This window comes from Antechinus flavipes, chromosome 4 (assembly GCF_016432865.1).
Source record: "Antechinus flavipes isolate AdamAnt ecotype Samford, QLD, Australia chromosome 4, AdamAnt_v2, whole genome shotgun sequence".
Classification (NCBI taxonomy): domain Eukaryota; kingdom Metazoa; phylum Chordata; class Mammalia; order Dasyuromorphia; family Dasyuridae; genus Antechinus; species Antechinus flavipes.
The window spans coordinates 119844918-119867526 of NC_067401.1; the positions used below are offsets into that span (position 1 = coordinate 119844918).

General features: G+C 38.9%; 1 long non-coding RNA gene across 1 annotated transcript in view; it reads left to right on the forward strand.

Moving 5' to 3' along the window:
* Window positions 1-20193, forward strand: part of LOC127560006 (uncharacterized) — a 40683-nt gene extending 20490 nt beyond the window's left edge. Inside the window, exons 2-3 of the long non-coding RNA XR_007953247.1 lie at window positions 15532-15582; window positions 20011-20193. This is a non-coding gene — a long non-coding RNA (uncharacterized LOC127560006). The remainder of the gene's footprint in view (window positions 1-15531; window positions 15583-20010) is intronic.
* Window positions 20194-22609: the final 2416 nt, after the last annotated feature.

Below are 22609 nucleotides of genomic sequence, written 5' to 3' on the forward strand. Positions count from 1 at the left end.
CATTCAACTCTCCCCTGTGGCTTCAAGAAGCTGCAGCACTTGCAATGGCCACATCCAGGTAAACTGTTTCAGCAGACGGGTTAAACCAGATGAGGGTAATAGAGGAGCCTCATATCTGGAAGTGTGTTGGGAGATGTCTACTCCAAACTTTCAGTGGAATCGACTAACAAGGAAATTTATTCCTATGACCATGAAGGTAGCTGAAGCTGATACTTGCAGTATTTAGAATTTAGTCAGCCATTGAAGATGCCAAGGGCATCTACTGCATCCTGGGCCATTGCCAGTCATCCTGATTCTTGTTCTATCACTGGATTTGGATGATTCTGGGAGAGTGAAGCTGATGACTGTGTGTAACTCTACCTTATTTACATTCAATTCATACCTGAGTCAAGACATCACTTGTGATATCATTGGTTCTCTTTGATGTAAAATAACAATTATGTCAAGATCATGGGTCTGAGAGTTGGGAATTTTACATGACAAAGAACAAATAAATGTCTTGCCTTTTGTCCTCATCTCAGTCTGCCTCCTGAATTTCCTTAAGGGAAGTAATATGGCACAGTAGAATTTGGAATCTAAGGAACTGATTTTCAATCCCAACTCTGCTATTTACTTTGTAATCTGTGTAATCTTGGACAAGTCACTTTAAGGCTCTCAGTTTCCTGATCTATAAAATGAATGTTATTCTAGATCCCAGTTTCTTAACCTGGGTCACAATACTATATAGGGTCTCATCACTATATGTGTGTGTGGGGTTGTGAAATTATTATTTATTATCAGTGTTTGATTTGCATATCTATTTCATATCTCTCTCTCTCTCTATATATATATATGTATATATGTATACATACATATATATATATATATATGTATACATACATACATATATATATATATTATATATATATATATATATATATATATATATATATATATATATAATTTCTTGGGTGAAAAGGGGTTGTGAGTGGAAAAAGTTTAAGAAACTCAGCATGACCTCTCAGGTTATTTTATTTTATTTTTCCAATAGTATTTTATTTTTCCAAATGCATGCAAAGATAGTTTTCAACATTCATCTTTGCAAAACCTTGTGTTCCAAGTTTTTCTCCCTCTTTCTCTTTCTCCCCTCTTCTGAAAACAACAAGCAATCCAATATCTTCTCCGGTTATTTTGAGTTCTAAACTTAGGGTTCTATGATCATTTTATTGTATGTCAAATAAGGAATTGGAAATCAATATTCTCTCTAAAGATCCCCTTTAACCCAAATATTTTGTGATATGATGTATATTCGTATACGAAAGTTATTCCTGTGTATATGGATATTGGGGGCCTATCTAAGGCAAAGCTGTAGGATGAATGGAAGTATCTATCTGGGGGTGGATGGGAACAAAGGAAAAATCAGAGTGTGGCAGCTCTAACCCCACTAACATGCTTGTACAGGTGAAATTAACCTCAATTACCTTTGAAGGGGAAAATAAGTCACAAAAGGGTTAGATATAGACTCAGGGCTATGAGTCTCTAAGATTTTAGGGGGCTGATGTAGGATGCAACCCTAGTCTCTTATATGAATGTTTGAGTGTATGTGTATATACATGACTTCCCCAAAATTTTATTAAAATTTAAGCGATTAAAGCTTAAAAGTACCAAGACTTTTGGAAGACCTTTTGTATTTATGTAATATAAACACATACATATGCATACATATATACATACATGTATATGTGTATATGTGTTACATATATATCTGTGCATGTGTGTATATACATCTTGACATCAGTTGTTTAGGCTGCTACCCGCTCCTCTCCCCTGCCCCCCTATAGCTCCTGGACATTGTTCCTCCTTTTCATCAAGATAGAGGGCAATACCATACTTCACACACACAATCACACACGTATACATATACACACATAAAGCAAAGGACTTAAAATAATTGATCTTTCTGGCCAGATCAGTGAGAAAAATCAAGCAAAATTCTGGGAAATTCTGGGGAAAATCCCAGAATTGAGAGATTTCACCCTAGAATCACATATAAAGGGCATTAGGCTCTTTCTTGGAAGGTATTTACAACTTTAGTTCTATAACAGCCCTCAAGGCTTAGGATAATAAAAGTGCTTCCTGCTGAAGAAACATGGAGAGGAGATGGGCGGATGAAAAATAAATAAATAAGCCCCTTCTGACCACAGAGCAATTTGTGGACTGAATTATTTAGAGAATGTGCTCGTTATCAGTTCTCTTGGGGGAGAGTGCAAGGGAGGAACATGCAGTTAGGAAGGCCTTTGAGTCTGTGTCTGAACATTTCCCCTAAAAGTCTGGCTTGGCAAGAGATCCTTCGAAGGTATAGTGATGGGCTGGGGAGGGAGAGTGGAAGCTCTTAGCAGAGAAGAGGTGAATTGTAGGGAGTTGTCTTTCTCCTCTCTTAAGTTGTTAGTGTCAAATTCAAGGCTGCAGATTTTCTGCAATTCTTTTCCAGAGACTCTTCTGGCCTGGCCTGGCCTGAGAGGTTAAGTCAGAGGAGGTGGTGGGTGTGAATGACCAGTCAGATGAAAAAACCTTCTTTCCTCCTTTCCTCCCTCCCCTGCTCAGGGCTTGTGCTTGATGACTCACTGTTGGACTCTCCCATAATGAATTACATCAATAAATAAATCCCATTAACAGCTGGCTCTGTGTTCTGCTCAGATTGTGCTACTGCCTGGCTGGGGTGGGGTTGGGGAACAGAGGGCTGAAATTTGGGTAAAGGGGAGCAGAGTTGCTTCCTAGGGTGGGGTCTCCTCCTTCAGTGGAGGGGAACCAATGGGATAGTTGCTTTGGAGACTGCTGTAGCTCAAGCTCTGAGACTTTTCCCTCTCAGCAGTCCTGGTACAATTCATGACTTCATAAACTGAGGGACAGCTTGGCCTGTACTTGGGGAAATGCTACTCTTATTCAAGCCCTAGATACTGACTAGGATTCTAGACCCAGGAGGCTAAAAAACTCCCTACTCCACCCCAGCTTCAAAGGCTTCGAGGAGGTGGAAAGCAACTTTTACTTGGGGGGATAGGGACAGACTTATTTAGAGGTTCTTAACCTGGGGTACATGAATTACCAAAGGACCTAATGGATAGATTTCAGGGGGCTGTGAACTTGGGGAAAATTTTCACTTTCTTTTCAATGTAATCAATTCCTTTTATGATCTGTACATTTTATTTTATACATTTTAAAATGTCATTTCTGAGAAGGGTTCAATAGGTTTCAGCAAATTGCCAAAGGGGCTTCATGACACAAAAAAAGGTGAACATCCCCTGGTTTAAAGGGATGGAAACTACTGGGACCTTTTCCCTAACTGACCCAGGGCAGCCCTGCCAGAGCCAAGCTTGATCTGGGAGAGATTGGGGGTGGGGGTGGGGAGAGGGAAAGAAGTTTGTTGCCATGGCAATCCCATTCCTTCCTTTCTATAGGGGTAAACACATTACTCTCAAAGGGGCCTTGTCTTCCTGTGAGAACATTTTAGTTCAAGCTTATTGGGCCTTTTCAAATCTGGATTTTAGTGTGTTAGTGCAAGGAGGAGGAGAGTCAGGAAAAGAACTGACTAGAACTGGGGAGAGTGCTCTGAATTTGGGGATAATTCCCTCTAAGGTTGGGCCTCCTAGCCCAGCCCCAGCTAAATGAGAAAAGAAGCTTAAAGATCACGAATGTTTCATCTCTAAGCAACAGGGTTTGTTTTTTGTCAGGAGGGTAGGGCAGGAAGAAGGGAAAGAAATTGGAAAGGGGGAGGAAAGAGAATGGGGAATGCTGCCCACCCCACCAGAATGCTGCCCCTCCCCCCCCCCCCAAAGACATAAGCTACTTGACAAGTGTCAGTATGGAAAACGCTAGCTTCTGAGCAATTTCAGGACTGAAATCTAGAGAGAAATAGTGAAGTATCTAAAACTGGGACTATCTGAAATGACCTTTGCAGGGGACCTTGGTTCTTTAGTTGGTCATGTATAGCAAATAAATCTCAATTTAAAAGGTAAATCTGCATCAAATTTTATGTACCAAAGAGGGCAAAATCTTCTTTTTAGTATACCCAGTTTTACATCACAATGACAGTCTATTAGAAAGAAGAATACCCCTATTTTCTTGTAATATAAGTGCTGTACTTTATAAGTTTTTTATTCCTTAATTCTGGCCTGAAGCTAGCCATGGTATAAAAATGTGAGGGAGAATGTGACCATTTCTTTTCCTTTTTATTATTGTAATTACAATAGGTCCTATCCTCCCCGTTCAACTTTCTTCACTCTGGATCAGTTCAAGTCATTCTTCCCATGTTTTTTTTTTGAATTCCATATATTTATCATTTCTTAAAGGCAGCATGGTATAAGTTCCCAAACTGCAAATGGATACTCAGTGACCTCACTTGATGCTGTAAAATTTAAAAATTTCAATGTAACTATTTAAAATAGAAAAATATTAGGTATTTCTTTTGGCCTACGGGTTCTATTGGAAAAATTTACTGAGACATTGAGGATACCCTTTGGGTAAAAAAGTTTGAGAACTTCCAGAGTTAGCCTTGAAACCAGGAAGACATGAATTCAAACCCCTTCTCTGAAACATGCTTTGAAACTGGCTTTGTGACCCCGGGCAAGTAAGTCACTGACCTCTTCATATTCTAAAGCTATACAGCTCTTTAAGATGATAATTTATGCTGTTTCCTCACTTGAAGTTGTTCTATACCTGAAGTCATAGGTCCAATCTCTATCCCCTCCTTGACTTAAGTAAATCCTCATTGGGAGTTCCCTATATTGATGAAATGAATCTAGAAATTATTTCTTTTCTTACTCCATTTCTTACTGGACAATATTTAATGAAATTCCAATTTATAGCTTGTTCCTATTAAATACCAACATTATGGCTTCTTCCTTTTCATTTTTTGAAGTAGAAGCATCATTACTGATCATCCAATTCCTACTCCAGTTCCTGTCCTTTCTATACGGGGCTGGAGGAAGAGATATTAATTCTTTATCCCTAAGATGGTTACTTCTTGCAAAATACTCATCTATTTAGGGGAAGCCAGAGAGGATATGAACAATTGATTCACTGTTAAATCTTTTATTCAACCTATATTTAATGAAAATAGAGAAATCAACTGAGGGAGGAATCTTGCTACAGGAGAACTAAGTGAAGCCTTAAGCATAGGAAGGAGGAGAAAGGAGTTGAGTAGCCCTGAGCCACATCTGTTAATGTTGGCCAGGCTTCTCTACTAGGTTGCCAGATGTTCCCTGGGATCCTAGGGATTGGGAGTGGGTGGGCTGGGAAAGGATCCCAACCAAAAAGGAATACTAAAGGGACAAGATTTCTGGAAATGGGCTTATTTATTCTATCATTGTAAGGCTGAGGGAATTAGTAGACAGTTGATTCAACTGGAACTTCCAGAGATGACACCATCTCCTTCCCCGTTCTACCCCTTTGGGAGCTAAGAGGTGTGAGGCCCAAATAAGTGTATGTATAAATAGTCTAGGTCCCTGGCCACTCATTGGAAAGATTCCTGACACTTGAAGGAGAGTGTGAAGGCATGAGGATCCATTCAGAGTTCAAACACTGGCACCAAAATCAGGTGGTTGGTGTATCCCTGGGCCTCTCTAATGAAATTAGAAGTGATCTAAATTCTTCCCTGTCTTATGGTGCTTAGTTTTTTGTGAGGAGCTCTGTTCTCTGGCTCCCAAGACCATTTAAAGTGATTCTGTAGCCTATTCTGACTGTATTCTGTGAGGGCAGCTTCATTAACTTTCAAATTTTTTGGTTTTGTTGGTCATGAAATATTAATTGTGTGTCCACTGTGCCACAGAATGTGATAATTAGGTACTATGGGGACAAGCTTACTGTCTAATTACATGAGGGAAAAGGGAATAGAATAAGTATATACATATATGTACATATACATATATGTGTATACACACACAAAGTATATTTCTCTATATCTTAGTAACTGTAGATTATAAAGAGTTTCAGAATCTAAATGCTGAGAGGAAGCTGGAATAACGGGATCAGCAAAAATTTAACAGATATTTTATTAAATGCCTACTATATGAAGATTCAAACCAAAAAAGCCAAAACAGTGTTTGCCATACTGGGGCAGCCTCAAAATTCATTCTGAGTAGTTTGGGAGAAAGGGAGAGACACAATTTGGTAAAGAGAAGTAGGAAAGGGTGCACAAATACAAGGAATGGTATGTTACAAAGCGGGTTTGGGGAGGTCAGAGGACATGACTTGGTTGCTTCTTGGGGACTGAAGTAGCTTTAGCATTTTTGTGAGAATTCCCTGCGATGTAGACATTGTCTTTTGGTCTGGTGCTTGGGCCACCAGGAGCAGATAGGGCATCTTTTCCTTTTTTTTTTTTTTAATAACTTTTTATTGATAGAACCCATACCAGGGTAATTTTTTAAAGCATTATCCCTTGCATTCACTTCTAGGGCATCTTTTCCTAAACTAACTGTTACCTTGCCCCATCTTTGTACCCTTTCTCTCAAATCTTTCTCTTCTCTCCCTCTACCATCCCTTCTACCTACCAGAATGCACTCTTTTCTTTATTTCTCTCTGTTGAAATCTTTGTCTTTGTTGCATGCCCAAGTCAAGGGCTAACTCCTCCATGAAGCCTTCTCTAACTGCAACTCCACCCTACTCTTCCATCTCCCACTGTGAAAATGTCCTCTCCCAGATGTCCTATTTCTTTATCTCCCACGTATTCTCCATTCAGTAAGCAATTATTAAGTGCCATCTGTATTCAAGTCAGCTTACATTTTATTAAGTTGTACAGTCTTCCTAATTTTAGCGTCTTCCCTCTGAGACTATTTCCAATTTATCCTATATGTCTAGTTGGAAAGCAAAGGTTGTTGCATTCTTTTGGTTTTTCCTTTCTTTGTATCCCTGTTGTTTCTCTTTCATTCTCAAAAGGGACCATGACATCAGGGAGGTGATGCCATGACATGCAAGCAAAATGGATTTTAAGGGAGGGAAGGCTGTGCAAGGTCACCTGCCTCATTTTTCCTTTTAGAGCCATTTGGGTCCAGTGGCCAGATATAGATCAAGATGACATCCCTAGCATCTAGTACAGTGCATGGTACATAACAGGTGCTTAATAAATGCTTGTTGACTGATTGATTTAGCAGCTCTATAATCAACAATCCTATATTTGTGCTCTTCCTGCTCTCCCCTCCCCTAATAGATCATGAGTTCTTTTACTTCCAGAGTGCTTTAAGATTTGCAAAGAACTTACTTTATGTCTATTCTCTGAGTTAGGTAATGCAGATATTAACTAGATTTTAGGCACAAAGCATCTGAGATTCAGAGAGGTTAATAAGCTACACACCCAAAGTCACACAGCTGGTATCATTAAAATTCAAACCCTGGTCTCATGAGTTTCAGTTAATTCTTTTGGTTGCATACCAGAGAGCAGGGAGTGCTTCCCTTTTGTCTTTGTGTCCTCACCATCTAGCACAGTGCCAGGCTCTTAATAAATACTTATTGGATGATTACTTAAGAGCAAGGCTGATGTTCTATCTCTTTGTATCCCCAGCGCCCAACACAGTGCCTTTGCACTTCAAAGTCACTTAATAAATGTTTGTTGAATTATTGAAGCCAGGGGGTTTAGTGGCAAGAGTCATCACCTAACTTAATCAATTCTACTCCTCCCTTGAGTTTTCTCCTCATTTGTCTTGTCCAGCTAAATCTCTCACCATCTCTGAATATGTGAAAAACACTGCTAATGAACTATCATTCCCATTAATCTTCTGGCTCCAGAGACAGGCAGGAAAGGAGAACTAGCTAGCTCTTTGCCTTGTTCAAATTAACAGTTCCCCAGCTTTTATCCTGTTATATTACTTTTATATAGAGGGAAACAGGAAAAGGGGCTTCCCAAAGTTGCCCTTCTAATGGATATCCAGAATCTCTTAGCTCATTTGGTCATAGGAAGATCATGGGATCATAGATCCACAAATAAAAGAGCTCTTAGAGATCTTCCCACTTTACAGATGAGGAAACTGAAACTCAGAGAGGTTAAGAGACTTGCCCAGGATCATATAACACAGGTGATACCTATCGGAGTATATTTAAACCCAGGTTCTCTGATCACAGAGCCCCCTTAGTTCCTTTCACAGGTCAATGCCATCTCTGAGATTAAAAAGAAGGAAGAATGTTCTGATTGTCAAGACAAAAGAACCCATGACCTGATTGAGACTGGAATCTCCATATCAAGAATAAGATGGATTGCAGTCTTTTTTTTTTTTTTTTTTCCCCCAAAAGCAAAGTGGATATATAGAATAACCTGTGTAGAGAATAGAATGAATAGAATGGATTCAAATCCTCTCAAATACTTATTAGCTCTGTGACCCTGAAGAAGTGACATTCTCTCTGTATCTCATTTCTTATCTCTAAGAGGAGGAGCTTGGTCTTTATCTTTAAGGTCATTTCTGGCTCTAAATCTATGATTCCAATTCTGCTCTCTGTGGGGATGGCCAGGTGGCTTGGTGAGTGGATAGAATGTTGGGCCTGGTGTCAGGAAGATGAATTCAAATTTGGCTTCAGATATTTCTTAACTGTATATCTCTGGACACATCATTTAACCTTGCTTACCTCAGTTTCCTCATTTACAAAATGAGTTGGAGAAGGAATTAGCAAAGCATTCCATCATCTCTGCCAAGAAAACCCCAAAGACATCACATAGAGGCAAAATACTGAACAAATGTGACTTCTGAAGGATTCTTTTAAACCTGAGATTTGAGGGTTCATCTCATAGAATAGTTCTTCTTTAGAGACCTTTGGGAGGAAAAAGTTTTTTAAAAATGCAAAGCAAATGCAAGAGCATTATGGTTATAAAGGAGTAATATCTGGAGAGATCACTCCTTGCCTAGCATATGCTGGGCTCTGGAAAATAAACACAGGTTCATGAAAATACCCCCTCAAGCCAGGCATATTTTGATGGGCACAGTGTTCTTTTTTTTTCCTTTTGGACATCTGCAAACCATTCTGAAATGCTTTCCTCTTCTTGGGTTTTGCCAGGATCCTGGGATCCAAGGGACAAACTGAATTCATACCCGACTTTATTCTTTGAAGAGTTATTTCTCCTGAGGGTCTTAGCTTGTGGTTGGGGAATAGCACTTTCAGGTGCATCCTGCAAGTTGAACTCAGCTTCTGGCTTGCCTCCCAGCCCCGAGTGAGGTAAAACTGTCTTTAGAACTATCTTTCTTAATTTTTTACTTAGAGGGTGTGGGACTTGGAAAACCTGTATTTGAATTTTAGCTCAAATTCTTTTTGTCTGTGACTCTGAACATGTCATTAATCTCTCTCAGTTTCTATTTCCTTCCCTGTAAAATGGGGATAGTTACAACATTGATTTTTGGGGCTGATAAGGAGCACTTTACTATCATTAAAACATTATATAAATGTTAGCTATCGTGATGATGAACTATAAGGCCCGAGATAATTTCAGAAGTCTCACTTGTCTTTTTTTTTTTTTTTTAAATACAGTTAAGTTACTACATGGTAGATCTTAGGAGGTTATGGTAGTAGGGAGAGAGAACAGTGGAGAACTTTATTTGAATGTCCTTATCCATTATCTTCATTGCCCTCAGGTTTTGAAAGTAATAAATATAGACCTTGTTATTGGATCAAGACTGACCCTAAAAATTCATTTGAATTGGTCTGTGATAGATCTATTGTTTGCTCTATTAGCTATGTCTTCGAGTCTACATTGATTGTTAAAAGTGAAAAAGGACCTTAGAAAACATTTAACTTTCTCATTTGAGAAAGAGAAATGGAGGTAAAGGAATAGGAAATCAAGTCAATGTGCTGGTCACTGAGCAAAGTGACAGAGAAACAAATACAAGCAAAACCATTCCAAGGAGTAGTGACATAGCTGAGGTAATTTTTATTAGTAGAGCTGGAATCCCAACGCACGTCCTCATATTATAGGTCTAGTACTTTACTGTTCAATATTCAACAAGCATTTATTAGACACCTACTACACTGTACTATTATTTATTCATTGTATTAAGTGCTGAAGTTATTAAAAAGACAAAAACAAACCCTTTGCCATTTGCCTCTTAGAAAGCCCATTAAGTAGAGATATGTGCAGTGATTGTGTGAAAGGCAGTCCTCACATTTTAATAGCCTCAGATAATAAACATGGAAGAAATTATATAAATGGCATTCCTTGTGACCAAGGCATCTGGGAGAGAATAGACATTTCTGTTCAATGGATAATTCATGTTACAGAAATTTTAAGAAATCTAGGAAAAACTTTGGCATTCAGATATTTATGTTTAAAGAGTGAACAAATGGAAGAAACTAGTTAAATATGGCATTTTTGGAAAAAAATTATTCTAAGTTCACACCTTTAGTACTTATAATAAAATATACTAAGGGGCTTATAGTCACTTAACCCCAATTGCCTTTTTTTAAAAAATAAAGTATACTTAGGAATAAAATCCTATGTGAAGCATTCTTTTAAAAAAGTCAATGCTTATAATGTGCAGGGAGGTGGTGCAAATAGATGGAGGAGCAACATATACCATAAGTAAAATTATATAAATTATATCATATATTATGTATGTAATATATATATATATGCATTACTATATATTGTATAGAAAATCTATACAAATTAATTTTGGGAAGGAGGGGAGGTACTGGCCACTAGAAAGATTAGGATATACTTCCTATGCATAATGACATTTCAGCTGAGCTTTGAAGGTTTCTGTAAGGCAGAGGTGAGCAAAGGATGCTTTTTAGCTATGGGAAACAGTTGGTACAAAGATATGGAGTTGGAAGGTGGAATGTTACTTATGGAGAATAATAAGACTAGTTTGGGTGGATCATAGAATATATGCAAGAGAACAGTAAGCAATAAACCAGGAAGTCTAGACTGGAGCTGAATTGTGAAAGTGTTTAAAAACCAACAGAGGAGAATTTTTTATTTTTTCTTCTTTTCTTCATCTTTTTTTTTTTTTAATCCTGGAGGCTATAGAAACCCTCTGGAGCTTCTTAAGTAAAGAAGTGACATGATTATGTTTTAGGAATGTCAATTTGGCATCTATGTAGATTGGAAATGGGAAGAGACTTGAGCAGTGAGATTAATTAAGAGGCTATTGAAATAATCTAGGCAAAAGTAGATGAGAGGCTGGACCAATGTAGCTGTAGAATGAGTGGAAAAAAAGAGATTGATGTGATAGAACAAGATCAGCAGTTGATTGAATGTGGGAGGGTGATTAAGAATGAAAAATTGAAGATGATGACTGAATTTAAGAATCTGGGTTAGAGGAGGGTAAGACTCCTGATAGAAATACAAAAATTAAGAAATGTGAGTTTGAGGGAAAATATAATGAATTTTGTTTGAATGTTCTGAATTTAATTTGACTATGGATATCCATCTCAGCAGAGATGACCTGGAGCTCAGAAGAGAGATATGTAGGCTGGATATGTAGATGTGGGAATCTTCTGCTTTGAGGTGATCATTGAATTTTGGGAGCTGATGAGATCCCTGGGAAAGCTCCAGAACAGTGGACTTGGGCTACACTGAGGTATAGAGGCAAGCTAGAGATGACAATCCTGTAAAAGAGATTAAGAAATAATAGGTAGGAAAATCAGGAGAGATCAGTGTCACCAAAACCTATGGAACAGAGAGGATCTAAAAGGAGGGATGGTTTTTTGTGCCAAATGTCTGAAAGGTCAGAAGGATTTTAAGATTAGGTTATTGATTGAGTTTAGCAAGTAAGAGGTTGTTTATGACTTTGGAGGGTACAATTTCATTTGAGTATTGGGATCAGGCGCTGATCAGGAACAACAGATACAGGCTTTTAAAAAAAAACTGGTTTTGTTGAACTTTACTTTTAAAAAAAATATTTTTTTCCAATTAAATGTAAAGATAGTTTTTAACCTCCTTTTCCAAAAATTTAGAGGTCCAATTTTTTCCTCTTCTTCCCCTTCCCATTCCCTAAGACAGTAAACAATTTGGTGTTGGTAATATATGTGCAATAGTGTAAAATATATTTCTATATTACTCATTATGCATGAAAATAGAAACCATAAGGGGGGAAAAACATGGTTGGGGGGAAGAGTGAAAAGAGTATGTTTTGATCTGCATTCAAGCTCCCTCAGTAATTTCTCTGGATGATATAAACTTTTTTTTTTTTTAAGAGTGACTATGAAAGAAATGGAGGAGAGAAATAAGATGATTGAGGGCACAGCAAGGTCAAATGAAAGTTTTGTTCATTTATTTATTTTTAATTTTTTTAAGATGTGGAAAACATGGACATATTTATAGACAGAAGGGAAAGAGTCAGAAGATAAACTGAGATTAAATAATATTTGCTAGGATTTACATAGAGCTTTAAGATTTAGTTCTTTACACATAGTATCTCATTTGATCTTCACAAAATGCCAGTAAGGGAGTAACTGGCATTTATATAGAGCTTTAAGGTTGGCAAAGTGCTTTATAAGATATGTTTATCTCATTTGATCCTCACAACAACCTGTGAGAAAAGTGCTGTTATGATTTCCATTTTATAAATGAGAAAACTGAAGTGCACAGGAGATACTATCATTATCATCCTTATTTTATAGATAAGGGAAGAGACTTGGAATGGGAAAATAATTTCCCCAGCCTTACACATTGAGGCACTGTTAGAGGGAAAATGTGAACGTAGGTAGTCTTGATTCTAAGCCCATTGCTCTATCTACTATGCTTCCTATCCACCTTAAAGTTTGGAGAGATTAGTTTATGATTAGAGGAGCAACCTTAGGAGGCAGTTTATGATTGGAAAGGCAAACTTGGCAAGGAGAGATTAAAGTCATCAGTAGATTGCCAAAGTTGGCCTTGGCAAAGACAAAGCTTATTTCTTCCTCAAAGACTAGACCAACCGGGTGTTCTTAACTTGGGATCCATGAACTTGTTTTTAAAAATATTTTGATAATTATATTTATTTCAATGTAATTGTTTTCCTTTGTAATAGTATAGTTTTTATTTTATGTATTTAAAATCATCATTCTGAGAAGAGATTCATGAGATTGCCAGAGACAAAAGAATTTAAGTACCTCCTGTACAAGAACAAAGGAGGAGATGGAGAGAATCAAGATTTGAATGAAAATCTTGGACAGTATTAAAAAACAAAAGCAAAATGCCTTTAAGGTGAACAAAAAGGGATATAATATTACTTTATTGAATAGCTGCAAGAAACCCTTGCCCAGAGCTTTAGATATTGACCCATATTGAATCTTCTCCTGGGGAGAGAGCTGCACTAGTCCCTCTCTCAAAAGCAAAAACAGGTCAAGCTGATCTCTATGGTAGTGTGCTAGTCTGCCATAACTCCTTTCTATTCTAGTCAAACTTGGACCACCTATCTCCCCCCTCCCCGCCCCACTCCAATCCCCTCTTCCAGATTACTACCCATATGACCCTAAGCAAGTCGATTTTCCTCTGGACCTCTATTTTCTTATCTAACATTTAAAGAGGGTTGGATATCCCTCTGGTTTTAGGCTCCTATATTGCAGGAAGAGGTCGATGACTTTAGAACTGCAGGTGCTCATCAGGCTAATTCTTTTTGAATTGCTAAGAACAGACCCCCTGAAGGACCTCTGGCTGCCGGTGGGGGAACATTCAGTGGCTCTCGGGAATCTGAGTTGCACTTGTTAATTATAATTCTCCATGCTTCCTTGTTGCTTTTGGCTTAAGGGGTGAGGAAGTGAGGGACTCTGTAGAGCTACTGAATGTAGGAACACAAACTTAGAAGGCTATAAGGAGGGAGGCAGGGAAAAAGGAAGATGAGAGGCTGAGAAGGAATGAGGGAGCAGCATTTTTTCCCTCCCCAATTAACTATGGCTCTCTTGCTTCACATCTCTGCTGCCTCAGCAACCCTTCTCCTTGACAGTTAGCAGGAGTGTTATAGAGGGTCACAGGGCAGCTGGCAGGGCATCAGGGAAATGCCTCCTTAGGGAGAAGAGGGGGTGTTTCCTTTTCCCATCAACCTCCCCAGAAGGAGGGCATTCTTTTTTGCCAGTTCCCTCTACTTTTCAGAGTAGGATAAGCTGCTCCCCAAACCCCTTCCCAGGCCTAAGTTAAAGCTCGGAGCTTCTTTGCTGTATTGCTCAGTCCTAATGACATGGAGTTAAAGGATTCCAAACAGTTTGCCCCTCACTGGGCCCTTAATTACATTAAAACACAAAAGCCGCACTGCCGGCTGGGTTCTCCTGGTGGATTGCAGAGCCTGTCCTAGGGAACAATTGGGGCTCTGTTCTCATGGCCTGTTTTTCCCCAGCTGTGCCCCCCTTTCATCTCCATCTCTTTCCCAGGGACTCAGAGCTCATTCCCAGGAGGGTGGAATCTCAGTGTTCCAACCTTCCGACTTCTTGCCTGGTTTGTTAGTTTTGTCCTTTTTTTCTCCATCCACCCTCCTTTATCCTCTCCCCCTTTTTCATTCATTCCTTTTTCTCTGTGATACAAGGGGTCTCAGTACACTCTAGAGCAAGGTTTATTAACCTGGAGTCTGTGGACTTGTTTTTTGTTTAAAAAAAAAAAAAGGCCGATAATTATATCTCAATATAATTGTTTTCTTTCACAATGCTATGCATTTTATTTTTATGAATTTAACTATAGTCTGAGGAGAGGTTTGCATAATTCACCCAACTAATACCAAAGGGACCCATGGCATAAAAATAGATCGAGAATGATGATCTAGAACCCAAGAACCAATTTCATTCCTTTTTTCCTGAATCAACTCTATCTTTTCTTTGTTTATTGTGGGCAGGGTTACTACCCCAAAACAAAATGTGTATGAGTGGGTGAATAAAAACAATCTATGGTATTTTCATATTTTGTTTTTACTTCTAATTTGCATGCTCTTCAGTTACTATCAAAATGTCAGCTTTTTATAAGACGGCCTCCCTCCTTGCTCCAATTTTGCATCCTTTTCTCCATATACCCCATCACAGCCCCTATTGTGATGGATGGAATTGGTTAAAGCCTGGAAGAGAAATTGACTGTGTTCTATCTAAATGAAGTGATGGGACAGTGGCAAAATAGATTTCCTCCTTTTCTAGCATATCTCTCCTTTCCAAGTCAAGAACCCTTTGTTCAGGGGAAAAGGATGATATGTCAAGAAAGCCCATTTCTTTAGTTTGAACACTTTCTTGATGAAAATAGCATCTGACCCAGAAGGGATGGGGCTGAAGCCTTCTCTTGCAGTTATAAAGAACTCATCACTTCCAGTGAGAGCACACTTAAACTCATGTCTGTAAACAAGCAGGTGGCCTGTTCAGATTTCAAGGAGTGGGGTCCCTGTGTGGGCTTTTGTTTTTTAACATATTCCCTTTATACTGTACCATCCACAGGAGGGTGCTGAATCATTAAACTAAAGGGGACTGAAGTGTCATTTTTTTTTTTTTTTTAACATCTTCCTGCTGACAGGTAAAAATACCTGAATGCTTCTAGGGAGCTGACTCTGCCTTTGTTCAGTCTTCCCTCTTTCTTCCTCTCCATCATGCTTGGAATTCACTCCTTTTTCTTTTTTGCTTCCCTTCCTTTAGGTCTCGGCTCAGGTCTCACCTGCTCCAGGAAATCTTTAAGGATTCTCTTAGGTAAGAATGTTTTCTCTTTCCTCAGATTTTCTAAGAACATTTTTGTCTTCTCATTCTCTTTGCCTCATCATATTCCATCTTGTACCGTAACATTTCCTTGTGGATAAAGTATATCCTTCCCAGGAGACTGTAAGCTCTCTAACAGCAGGGATTGTGCATTTTTCATCTTTGTATTTTCAGTGACTATCATAGAGTTTTATACAGAGTAGGTCTTTAAAAAATGAATCTCCAGAAAACAGCATTCTGGGACCTTTTGAGGTCCCAATATCTTCATAACAACAAGTCACAATGATAGCTACCATGTAGGATTTTGTAAAGCCCTTTACTTACATTATATCATTTGATTCTCAGACTAACCATAGGTATTATTTATTAAGCCCTATTTTATGAGTGAAAGAATATGGAGAGTGGGCCAAGGAGACCTGTTCAAGGTTAAGAAGGTTAAAGGATGAGGCTTTGTTCTGACCTAGAAAATGTTTTCCTATAGTATAAATATAAAATCATTTATTAAAAGCTGGAAGGAAGATCATGTAATTTAAAATTGTCATTTTATAGCTGAGGAAATTGAGGCCTTCAAAGGGAGTAAGTAGCAAAACTAAGATTTGAAACCAGTTTAAAATTAATTTAATTTAATTTTTGAAATTACATTTTAAATTCTGAACCGTTTCTCTCCCTTTCCATCCTGTACTATAGAAGGCCGTCATCTCTCTGTCTTTTCCCTCCCTCCCTCTCTCCCTCTCTGCCTCTGTCTCTCTCTCACACACACATACACATGCACACACACACACACAAAACCATACTATGCATACTTATATTTATCAGTTCTTTTTCTGGAGGTGGACAGCATCTTCATAGATTTTTTTGTAGTTGATTTGAATATTTATAATACTCAAAATAGCTTAGTTGTTCACAGTTATTCTTTGAACAATATTGCTGTTACTATATACAACATTCTCTTGGTTCTGCTCATTTTACTCTGCATTATTTCATGCAAGTCTTTCCATGTTTTTCTAAAATCAACCTGTCACTTTTGAGGATGAGTGCCGTGGCTAGTCATACACTTGCACTTGTGGTTTCCAAAAGAGAACAGAAAAATTGATGGAAAAAGACCAGAGTCATGGCAGCCAGAGAGAAGCCAGTGCTCTGAAGGAAGTCTTGGTGGCTCTATAGTCCCTCCAGGGAAACATATGTATCCGGTAACCATGTGGCCCCAGGAGAGGAGGGAACCAGATGGCCCTAGAGATGGCAGGCAGCAGACAGAAGGAGCAGGAGAAGAGCATCTCAGAGCTGCTGGGCCAAGTTGGGAACCTCTAGGAATTTGAGCCAGGCAGCTGTGGAGTGGTGGTAGCAGAGACAGAGGATAATGGAGGAGTTCCAGAGAAAGAGAAGGATCTTTTGGAGCCTGGATCAAAGCTCCTGCAGGGAAAAGGAAGAAGGAATTCCTGGACCAAGCTGGAATCTGAACCAAAGGGTATTAAGGATTATCTCTTTCATGTGGAAGAACTAGACTCGTGATAGATCTCACCAATACATGAGGGCACGATAGGGCTACTTTGCCTACATTTTAACAAAATATTTGATGAAGTATCATTTTTGTGGAGGAAATGAAGAGGTATGGATTAGATTATAATACAGTCAGGTAAATTAGAACCATTTGGAAGGCTGGACTCAAAAATGGATTGTTAATAGTTTCTAATAGAGTAGCCTAGGATCTGTGCTTGATCCTGTACTGGCTTAATATTTTTGTCAATGACTTAGATAAAACAATAGGTGATAAATTCATCAGATCTGAATATGACACCAAGTTGGAAGAGATAGTTAAGAAAGTAGATTATAGTCGAGATCTAAGAGGATTTTAATAGGCCAGGGCATTGAATGGAATCTACTAAGAATCTACTAAAATTCTGTAGAGATGAATATAAAATGTTGTACTTGGGTATAAAAGTCAATTTCACGAGTATCAAATAGTGAAGAATTCAACAGTTGTTCTGAGAAAGGCATTTTTCTTTTAAGTGAATTGCAAGCTAATTCACATTGGGCTGCATTAAGAGTAATATAACTTCTAGGAACATCCCTATATTCTCTGTCTTAATCAGAATTCACCTGAGGTATTATATTTAGTTCTATTTTAAGAACTCTCTGTTTTTATCAGTTTCCTCAACAATAAAAGCACCTATCTCCCACCATTGTTGTGAGGATCAAATGAGATAATATTCACAAAAGAGTGAGACGAGAGGCCGAGTAAGTAGAAAACTAGGCTCTGAGTCAGAAAGAATGTGGTTTTAAGTTGAGCCTTGGACTCATACTAATTGTATGACCTGGACACACATCTAGAGCCTATAGATGCTTAATATTTATTTCCTTCCTTGGAAGGTAGAAGCTTTCTAGAGAAGAAAGGAGAATTTGTTTTGAATATTAATAGGCTCAGATAGACATGTGTCCAGGTCATACAACCAGTATTTTTTTGCCCATATATAATACCTATCCTCTACTTGATGTATTGTTAGCCTATGTGCTTGCATGGAAGCTGGAAGTCCTTTTACTTTTTCTATAGTGCTCAACTCATAAACTACATTCTGATAGTGATTTCCCCTCCACTCTCCATAATCTAAAATATCAGCTTTATATAATTCCTAGCTTGCTTCAAAATATAGCTTAAATGTTAACTCCTACCTTAGTTCTTTCCTGATAAATTATTAGTGTTCTTTGCTTCTTGACATTTTTTGGGTTTGGTAGTTTCAGTCTTGTCTAACTCTTCATGACCTCATTTCAGGTTTTCTTGGCAAAAACTCCAGAGTAGTTTGCCATTTGCTTCTTCAGTTCATTTTACAAATGAGAAAATTGAGGCAAATAGGGTGATTAAGTGACTCACCTAGAGCTAGGAAGTGTCTGAAATCAGATTTGAACTCAGGAAGATGAGTCTTCCTGACTCCAGGTCCTACACTCTAGCCACTGCATCACCTAGTTTCAGTCTTTCCTTCATTACTTCATATATGCTTAGTTATTACTTGTTTATATGTTATATTCACCTTCCTTCCCCCAAGAGAAGATAAAAGATCCTTGAGGTCAAAAACTTCTTAGTTTGAGGATGTGTGTGTGTGTGTGTGTGTGTGTGTGTGTGTGTGTATTGATTTCCTAGGCAAACTAACCAAAATTCTGATGTTCCCAGATTATGCCTTGAGTGAGGGAATTGGCCAAATATTAATTCTCCAGAGGCCTTCAAGACTGAATCTTTATATAAACTCAGAGCTGTCAATTCTATGCCATGGGTTAAATTTAGAACTGGAAAAGGTTTATCTAAATCATCTGGCATTGTAGGCTCTGTTGAAATTGTACCTTCCTTCCCTGCACTTTGTTCTTCCTTACCTCCTAAGGGAGATAGGTACTCAGGCAGGAGACTCAAAGCTAGTCAGATAGGTGGTTCAGTGGTGAGAATGATGGCTTCACGAAGACTTGAATTCAAATACAACCTCAGACACTTGCCTGCCTCAGTTTTCTTATTTGTAAAGGGGGGATAATAATAGCACAGCATTGTTGTGAAGATCAAATCAGATATTTGTAAAGATCTCTGTAAACCTTGAAGTGCTATGTAAACGGCAGCTATTCTTTCCACATTGCTTCCCTGCACCAGTCCACAGGGCAATGGGAAAAAGACAACTGGGTGAGTGTCTGGGCTCTTTGGAGAATATTTACTTGCAATGCAAGGCAAATGACTAAGCTCAGCCCCCTTAATTAATGTTCCTTTGGAGACAGCTGGTGCAGTTCCTTCCCTGTTAACCCTCCACCTTCCTTCCTCCTCATTTGCACATGGCTTAGTGACTGACCTGCCCTTCTTGCTCTTGCGGTTGTCCCAAGAGGTTCCCAGAGCCTCATATGGTAAAACTGGTCTCTTTTATGCATTTTCCATCAGAAGGTGTGTGATATGGAACAAGGAGTCACTGTGTGCTCTGCGGTCCCTTAGGGCTGGAAGCCCTCTGAGCCCCAGCTGCCTCCTTGCTGGAGGCCAAGTACTGGATTCAATTGTGATTCAGTTTGTCATATATTGTCTTCCATGCCTTTGGAGGTTATTAAAGGGCTAATGGGCTTTCCAGTCTGTACCACTGGAAAATTAGGCCCTATGGGAAAGGTATCCTAACTGAAATGGTTGGGGGGAAAGAGGAAGGTTGAGGATGACAGGTCTCTCCTGAATGACTGTAGCACAGGCTATAAAGGCCATCAGCTGCCTTTCATCCCTGCAGACAGCATAGGGTGAGCTTGATTACCTGTCCTTAGGTAGATTTCCTTCATTCTGCAGGTAAAAAAAATGTGGTTCTTTGCCTCTTAGGAGTTAATGAGGGATTTGTTGGGAGATATTATTGCCTGCCCCAGGAATTTATTCTAAGGTCAATGTTTCTTTCTTTTTTTTTTTTTTTTCTTTCTTTTTTTTAGGAATGAGTGGAATGTTTGTTTCCCTACCCCTTTTTATTGAAAGCTTCAAAACTTTACAAGTGATTATAGGAACATCTGTGTAGGGCCAAAAGAGACTTCCAAGGCCATTTTTTTGACCTTGTCATTTTACAAATGATGAAATTGAGACCTAGGGAGATCAATTGACATTTGCTGAACATCACATGGGTGGTAAGTGTCTGTCTGTTGGGAGGAAAGGTATCGTACGGTCCATTTTGTTGGACTTTATTGCTCTAAGGATGCCAATAAGAGACCTGGTCTGCATTGGGATGGGAAGGCAAAGGGAGCAAAGTAGACTGCTCAGCATCCCGTCTTGCTTCTATCGAAAAGCACAGGTTTCTTTATACTATGATCTTATCCCCAAGCACTTGGTCTTGAATATGGAGAAACCAGTTGTAGCCTCTGAGCAATATTCTCATCATCTGGAGGTTGCTGCTGCTGCTTTAAGTAATCTCTTATGTATTATTCCTTGACATTTAAAAATTATTAAACACCCACTGCATACTAAACTGTCCTTGCCCTTGGAGTGCTTATATTCTATTAGGGAAAATAATTCTCAGAGATAATTAAATATGAAATAGACATAAAGTAAATATAAAGTAGAGGTATAGTGTGACTTAGTAAGAGCTGCTATTCTCTGAGTCAAGGAGTCCTGGTTCAATTCCATCTCTACCACAGAACAGGTATTGTGCATTGGGGAAGTTCCTCATTTTGAACTACCTATACTACAGGGCAGCCTGGTGGTGAAGAGGACTGAGCACTGACCCTGGGATCAGGAAAATACCCAAAAGTTCAAATCTAGTCTCAGATACTAGCTGTGTGATCCCGGGCAAGTCTCTTTACTCTATTTGCCTCAGATCCTCATTTGTAAAATGAGCTGGAGAAGGAAATGGCAAATCACTTCAGTGTCTGCCGAGAAAACCCCAAATGGAGTCACAAAGAGTCAAACACAATTGAACAATAACAACACCCATGTAATTATAAGTCCTATGAAAAATATGCACACTCATATATAATGGGTACTAGGCCATTTTGTTTGCAATATAAATAATAACTTATTTATAGTGTTTTGAGTTTTGCAAAGCACTTTTATAGGTATTTCATTGGCTATACATATCTATGTATATATATGTGCATATCATATATATATGTATATATATGCACAATTAGAAGGAGGAACAACAATAACTGAGGGGGTCAGTCAAAAAACCTTTATTAAATGTTTATCCTGTGCCAGGAGACACAAAAAATACAGTCCCCACTTTCCTTGCATAGGAAGCAGTCCTGGAGAGTGGACCTGGTCTATAGCTACCTGAGGGCATTAATGGCACTCCTTGTCTGAATTATATTTCTAGCCTTCTACTTAGCATTGTGGTTATTTTCCTGCCCCAGCCCCTATTACTCCCTTCCCTCCAGTTTGCTTTCCAATCTTAACAAGGAACATCCCCATAAAAGGGAGGGGGGTGGGATGAGGTGAGGAACCTGTGCTGTTTGTACTTCTGGGGTCAGAGAGACCAGCAGGGCCTTAATTCCTGGCACCTCCCCCAGGGGCCTGGCATTAGGAAGATGAGTCTTGTTAGTTGGGGGAGGGGGTTGGTTATTTATACAGCCTGTGCTCACCAGGCTGCAATGATAACAACTAGTGTTTATATTTCCTTTTACTTCACAACAACTCTGTGTGGTGGGTGGTATAAGTACTATCACCCAGCATTTTACAGAGGAAGAAACTCTGTCTCAGAAAGATTGGTCACTTAGCTTAGTGAATTTTCCTTCTGACTCCTCAATTCAGTATTCTTTCTACTGTGCCCCATGATGCCTTTTAATCAGCTCTAACCATAAATAAGGAAAGGCAATCTTGCCCCTAAATATGCTTGTTAATACTCCTTAATCTCACTTCTGATGATGATTAATGATATGGCACAGAATAACATTATTTTTTGCTCCTCAAATGGCAAATTGTGCTTTATTTATTTTTTCCCTTTTCTTCTTCAGAAAATTTCAACAGTTCCCTACTGCTTTTAGGGGAAAATGCAAACTTCTGTTTGATATTTAAAGACCTCCATCCTCTACCAGGGATCTTCAAACTACAGCCGAGGGCCAGATGCAGCAGTTGAGGATGTTTATCCCCCTCACCCAGGGCTATGAAGCTTCTTTATTTAAAGGCCCACAAAACAAAGTTTTTGTTTTTACTATAGTCCAGCCCTCCAACAGTCTGAGGGACAGTGAACTGGCCCCCTATTTAAAAAGTTTGAGGACCCCTCTATCAGTCCAGGTGATTCCATTTCTTCCCTCATCCTCCTTCTCCCCCAACTCCCACTTTTTCCCTCCCTGGAATTCAAATAAAAATCTCTACATTCCTCTTAAACTTGTCCTACTTGCTGGTTCCTGTAGCCTTTGTCCAGACTGTCTCTTCCATATCAGAAATGCCTTCCCTCTCAAGACCCATATCTTGGAATCCTTAACTTCCCTTCAAAGGCTCCATGATGCCTTCCATTTAAATTTTTGAGTCTTGAGGTCTCAATTTAAGGTCACACAATATATTCCCTTGCTTCTATGCACCACTAAACCCAATCTAGTCGGC